This window comes from Rhopilema esculentum, unplaced genomic scaffold (assembly GCF_057945365.1).
Source record: "Rhopilema esculentum isolate cy_ngs unplaced genomic scaffold, ASM5794536v1 HiC_scaffold_32, whole genome shotgun sequence".
Taxonomy (NCBI): Eukaryota; Metazoa; Cnidaria; class Scyphozoa; order Rhizostomeae; family Rhizostomatidae; genus Rhopilema; species Rhopilema esculentum.
Genome location: NW_028300843.1, coordinates 241407 through 248007, shown reverse-complemented (window position 1 = coordinate 248007; position 6601 = coordinate 241407). Strand labels below are relative to the sequence as shown.

The 6601-nt window shown below is 38.6% G+C and overlaps 1 long non-coding RNA gene across 1 annotated transcript; it reads left to right on the top strand.

The window, feature by feature from the left end:
• Window positions 1–1629: 1629 nt before the first annotated feature.
• Window positions 1630–6601, top strand: LOC135686318 (uncharacterized). The gene is made up of 4 exons (XR_016145245.1): window positions 1630–1937; window positions 2086–2184; window positions 2535–2571; window positions 4307–6601. It is a non-coding gene; the product is annotated as an uncharacterized LOC135686318 (long non-coding RNA).

The following is a 6601-nucleotide window of genomic DNA, read 5'->3' as shown; positions in this document are numbered from 1 at the left end:
ACCCTGGAATAGACTGCAAACAATTGGCCGCTCCGCCCACAAAAATCAACAAGAATTCTCTATTCACATGCACTAAGCACATATAGAACAGCCAATTGAAACGTTTCACGAAATCAAAAAATAAATGTCAACCCCTTTAGATTGTGAAGGGGCCCCTAGACGAAAATGAACACCATCGGTCCAGAAAGCGAATTTCCAACTGAGGTCGCCATGAAAGACGCCATTTTCAATATGGCGTCATCAAAGCATTACCACAACAAGCAAAGCATCGAAATTTTTTCAAAGGAACAAAATACATTGATTGGCCAAAGACAGACGAAACACGATTAGGAATTACGAGGTGGGACACTGAGCATTCCAAAACATACGTTTGAAGTTAACACGGACGTAAAAATGCCGAATTTTTCGAAAATCAAAGTTTACAAAAAAGTTTGTTTTGGTTGCGGACGATTCAGGATGTTTCCCTTTATAATAAAACTATAGCATCGACGCGAGATCATTAAGCGCCAACTTGATTGTCAGTGCGGGTCGTTAGCGGTACTTAGGTACTCATTGACCTTTCCTTCTGCAAAGCTCCAAGGTGGAAAGCCAACTTTTTTGATTCGCTAAACTTGCTGCGTCATAGCTTTCCCCGCCGTTGTTTTACGCATTATAAATCTGTTGACAGCATTTTTATGTTCGAAAAAACATTCTTATTCGTTTCAAAAACAAATTGGAAGCCTATCTTTTCAATTTCGTTTTGTTTGATTCCAAAGCATGAAGGATGTTTCCCTTCGTTATCAAACTATAGAATTGAGGCGAGATCATTAAGCGTCAACTTGATTGTCAGTGCGGGTCGTTAGCGATAGTTAGGTACGCATTAATTGTTCCTTCTGCAAAGCTCCACCGTGGAAAGAGAACCTTTTCGATTTTCTAAACTTGCTGCGTCATAGCTTGCCCCGCCGTTGTTTTGAGCATAAAAAATTAATAGACGGCATTTCCATGAAGCAAAAATCGCCCTTAGTCGTTTCCAAAAGAAAATGACAGCTTATCTTCAAAAAAATTTTATTCGTCATATGGGATGATGATTATGTTTACTTTGATACGTAACGGCTCTTTAAGCTATTCACGTTCCCTTTTAGAAAGAAGGGCGATATCCACTCATAGAAAGGTCCTTAATTCGAGCCAAAGGGGCCATATCTCTACAATAATACTAATGTGCGGATATGCAAATGAGCTCGCTCTGTTGATATCGGTCCGTTCACATCGAAAATTCTTGCACGAACTCCGCAAAAACTGCTGCACCCCTTGGGCTGAGCTTCGGTAGTTTGGTTCCTCGGGGGTTGCAATTGTGTGTGAAGGTCTCAAATCTTCGTTTGCTCGCTTCCCTCGCTCCGAATTTGCGACGTGTCTTCTCTCAATGGGCCTTGCTCAACGAGGCCATTTTCTTTGCTAACGCTTCGCTCTCTTTGTTTGTCTTTTCAAAGACTTTTTCTAGCGCTTTCCTGGATGTTTTGAAAACGTCGATTGTCATCCAATCAGTAGTTGTTGATTGAAAACCTTGACCTTTGATTCTAAAGCGAATATCCCTTTTCATCCCCAACTTTTTTGAGAGAGATCGAGTACCTTTTCAAACGATTTTTCAAAACATTTCCTCCCTCTCTTTGATGGGTAAAATACTGGCTTTCGCGTTCGCGTTTCTAAAGGTTCTTTCTCTCTCTTTTCTCTTGCTCTCTACAAAGGTTTCAAAACTTCTTCCTCCAGCAACCCTTCAAATTGAACGAAGGCTTTCCAAATTCGTTTCGCTTTCCACAAAGAAGCTACTGTTTGCCGATAATTTCGGTGATTTGGAATTGGATGATAAACCTACGTGCACTGCAGCTTGGCATTCCTTTTCGAACTCGAAGCGGTTGTTGACGGTCGTGTTCTGTGCTACAGTGCTACAGCTACAGCTACAGGTGAGTCTCGCTAGCTTTTTATAAATTTTTCGTCGTCATTTTCCTTTCCTTTTTATCGATCGATCGATTGAAACCCCGTTTGTTATTATTTCGTTTGCAAGGGCCATATAATTCGTGCTTTTGACGATCTTCCTTTTCTTCGTTTTAGTAGCTACGTTCACCCGCTGCTGCCCGTTTTTTGGTTTGCGATGGCTGCTGGCTGTTCCCCTTCTTCACTGGTATCAGAATCGATGGCATGTGAATACAAGTAAGCGTTGTTATTCTTGCGTGTTTTTTATATTACTTATTTCAAATGATTTTGTGCTCATTTCGATGAAATTACACTAAAAACCGGCCGCTAGAACCCCGCCGCGAACGAACAATTTTTACTTCTTCTCGTGGTTTTGTGCTAAAAGGAAACTGGATTGGCTTTATTGCAATCAAAGTATGAAGAATCGTGGTAGATTATTCCTGCTGTTTATTCTTGATGCAAGAAAATTTGATTTTCATAGGAAACCCTTTGTAATGCGAATTTTGTAATCCCGCCAGCCCCCAACTTTTTATGCCTAACGAGAATCCTTTGCAGCAACTTTTCCTAACCGCCTTCCTTTTTTGTAGATAAACGATCGGATTCGCTGACTTTTTGGTACAACAAGTGAGTATTTTTCGATTAAAATTTCACTTTTTCTACGATTTCTCATTGTGATAAATGGGATTTGCCTGCCCCTTGAGTGAAAATTATTTCTAGCTTTTTGAGAGCATTTTGGGAATTGTAAATAAATCATTCTGGAAACCATTTCAAATGATTTTATGCTTAATTTGATGAAATTACACTAAAAACCGGTCGGTTACTGCTAGACCCCCGCCGCGAACGGCGAATTTCTACCTCTTTTCGTGGCTTTGTACTGAAAGGAAGCTGGATTGTTACGGTAGATTGTGCCTGCATCATTTTCGGAATTGTAAATGAATCATTCTAGAAACCATTTCAAATGACTTTATGCTTATTTGGGTGAAAAACCAGTTGCTGAAAGGAGTCGCTAGACCCGCCACGAACGTGTTTCTCTTAATGTTTTACCTCTTCGCAGTTTTGTAATTCAAGGAAAATGGATTTGCTGTATTGCTCGCTTAACAAGAACAATTTCAAATGATTTTATGCTTAATTTGATGAAATTACACTAAAAACCGGTTCTTTGCTGCTAGACCCCCGCCGCGAACGGCGAATTTCCACCTCATTTTGTGGTTTTATACTGAAAGGAAGCTGGATGGTGACGATAGATTGTGCCTGCATCATTTTCGGAATTGTAAATGAATCATTCTAGAAACCATTTCAAATGACTTTATGCTTATTTGGGTGAAATTACACTAAAAGCCGGTTGCTGAAAGGAGTCGCTAGACCAGCCACGAACGTTTTTCTCTTAATGTTTTACCTCTTCGTAGTTTTGTCCTTCAAGGAAAATGGATTTGCTGTATTGCTCGCTTAACAAGAACAATTTCAAATGATTTTATGCTTAATTTGAGCGAAATTACACTAAAAACCGGTTGCTAAAAGGAGTCGCTATACCCGCCGCGAACGTGTTTCTCTTAATGTTTTACCTCTTCGTAGTTTTGTCCTTCAAGGAAAATGGATTTGCTGTATTGCTCGCTTAACAAGAACAATTTCAAATGATTTTATGCTTAATTTGAGCGAAATTACACTAAAAACCGGTTGCTAAAAGGAGTCGCTATACCCGCCGCGAACGTGTTTCTCTTAATGTTTTACCTCTTCGTAGTTTTGTCCTTCAAGGAAAATGGATTTGCTGTATTGCTCGCTTAACAAGAACAATTTCAAATGATTTTATGCTTAATTTGAGCGAAATTACACTAAAAACCGGTTGCTAAAAGGAGTCGCTATACCCGCCGCGAACGTGTTTCTCTTAATGTTTTACCTCTTCGTAGTTTTGTCCTTCAAGGAAAATGGATTTGCTGTATTGCTCGCTTAACAAGAACAATTTCAAATGATTTTATGCTTAATTTGATGAAATTACACTAAAAACCGGTCGCTTACTGCTAGACCCCCACCGCAAGCGGCGAATTCCCACCTCTTTTCGTGGTTTTGTAATGAAAGGAAGCTGGATTGTTACGGTAGATTGTGCCTGCATCATTTTCGGAATTGTAAATGAATCATTCTAGAAACCATTTCAAATGACTTTATGCTTATTTGGGTGAAATTACACTAAAAACCGGTTGCTAAAAGGAGTTGCTAGACAACGAACGTGTTTCTCTGAATTTTTTACCTCTTGCGTAGTTTTGTGCTTAAAAGAATATGGATTGGCTGTATATCGATTTCTTTAAAACGTGCTTTCATTAATCATGAAATAACATCTTCATTATCCTTTTTGTTCTTCATCTAGATCAAAGAGCGTTTCAAGCAATAATTACGACGCAGACGTGATTCTCGGACCTTCGAAACGAAATTTATGGCATTTATGCTGGCGTTAAATCAAACGATGAAACAAGAAAAAAACTTGACTGTGGAGAAAAGGACTAAAGTTATATAGATCAGCTGTTGTCCGTAAATTGTATTTTGTTAATTTGTTGTTAGAGTAAGATTCCTTTCTGATGCACGAAACTTGGCTGTTTTTTATGTTTCTATTTCTTAACTGCTTTGTTCCTGCAGTGTTTCAAAAGCTAATTGTGACGAAGATATGATATGTGGACCTCAAATGTATAGAACTGCATAATAACTCTTTAACTCTTTGGAGTTTAGAAGAGGAGTCATTAATTCCTTTATGAATCGGCATAAATATTTAGGAATTTCAATTCTTAAGAAATTTTTAGATGATATATATCTAAACGAGCACCATGGACCAATAACGGCTAACAGGAATTTATAGTTGGAAAACTTTAATGTTTGATTCAAAATAAACAGAGGAACTTTGAAGGTGGCCCGAAATTATATCTTAAAACAACATCACAAGTGAACAAGAATTGAACGAAATGCTATAATAAAGATATTCACGTTGGATTCAAAATGAACATTACAGCTTTAAGAAAGGCCTTAGAAAATATTTATAAGCGCCCTATAAGTCGACGAGGGCTAAGAGTGTATGATTGGAAAACTTAAAAATTTGATTCTGACTAAATAGGGGAAATTCTAGGATTAACCCATGAAAATTTTGTCCTTCAAGGAAAATGGATTTGCTGTATTGGTCGCTTAATAAGACCATATTCAAATGATTTTTTGCTTAATTTGATGAAATTACACTAAAAACCGGTTGCTTACTGCAAGACCCCTGCCGCTAACGGCGAATTTTTGCCTCTTTTCGTGGTTGTGTGCTGAAAGGAAGCTGGATTGTTACGGTAGATTGTGCCTGTATCATTTTCGGAATTGTAAATGAATCATTCTAGAAACCATTTTAAATGACTTTCTGCTTATTTGGGTGAAATTACACTAAAAACCGGTTGCTAAAAGGAGTCGTTAAACCCGCCGCGAACGTGTTTCTATTGCTAATTGATAATCTCAATAGTCGAGGAACTACTCATTGGGTTGATTCTATTAGGAATTTCGCAAGTATCGGTATCTGGAGCCAGCAAGTAATTAAGTTTGGGTTTACTTTTCTAAAACGATTCACTGAATTACAATCAAGGTAATAAAGCATTATCTTCCTACACGAAAGAAGCTCTTATCTCAATTGGGTTGTTGCTGCAAGTAAATAATACTTTGTCCTCGAGCAATTATTTCCTGCTCTTGCCAATAGTATATGCTACTCACAGTAGGCGTGACTATGGATTGGATTAATTATGTTTGTCTTTTGTCATGTTTAAAGTGTGCTTGCCTGCTTGCCGTATGATATCACACTTTTTGCTTGCATTCCTTATTAAATTGAAAGAATGTAAGAGGGCATTTTTTTCTTATTCTGATTTTCAGGATAGATTCAATTTTAATTTTATTTGTCAGAGTAGTAAACAGATAAGTAAAGTCGGGAAGTCTTACCATGAAATTTTATGGAAAATTAAAACAGGAGACTTAGGGGGTAACACATTTAAATATTTAAACGAGGAACACGAATAGACCTGGGCTGCAAATGTTTTGAAGCAACTTTCAATTAACGGAAGACTAGCTCCCCTACGAAGCCCGCTACGCGGGCTTGCCAGTGACCCTACGGTAGAGTACATAGATTAGCCTCGGAAAAGACAAGAATTTTCTTAAAACCCCCTGTGAATGATAGTAAAATTAGCCTCGGTAAAGACAAGAATTCTTTCGAAGCCCCCAATGAGTATGCAGATTAGCCTCGGAAAAGACAAGAGGTGTATCAAACTCGATTTGAAAAAAATTGGCTCCGCACAGGTCACGTGATAAAAAAATTACTCGCACTCCTGTGACTATCGCTAGGAAGGGGGGAGCCTCTACCCCTTCTCTATTTCAGGCGACCCCCTGACTAGCGATAGTCACAGGAGTGCGAGTAATTTTTTTATCACGTGACCTGTGCGGAGCCAATTTTTTTCAAATCGAGTTTGATACACCTCTTGTCTTTTCCGAGGCTAATCTGCATACTCATTGGGGGCTTCGAAAGAATTCTTGTCTTTACCGAGGCTAATTTTACTATCATTCACAGGGGGTTTTAAGAAAATTCTTGTCTTTTCCGAGGCTAATCTATGTACTCTACCGTAGGGTCACTGGCAAGCCCGCGTAGCGGGCTTCGTAG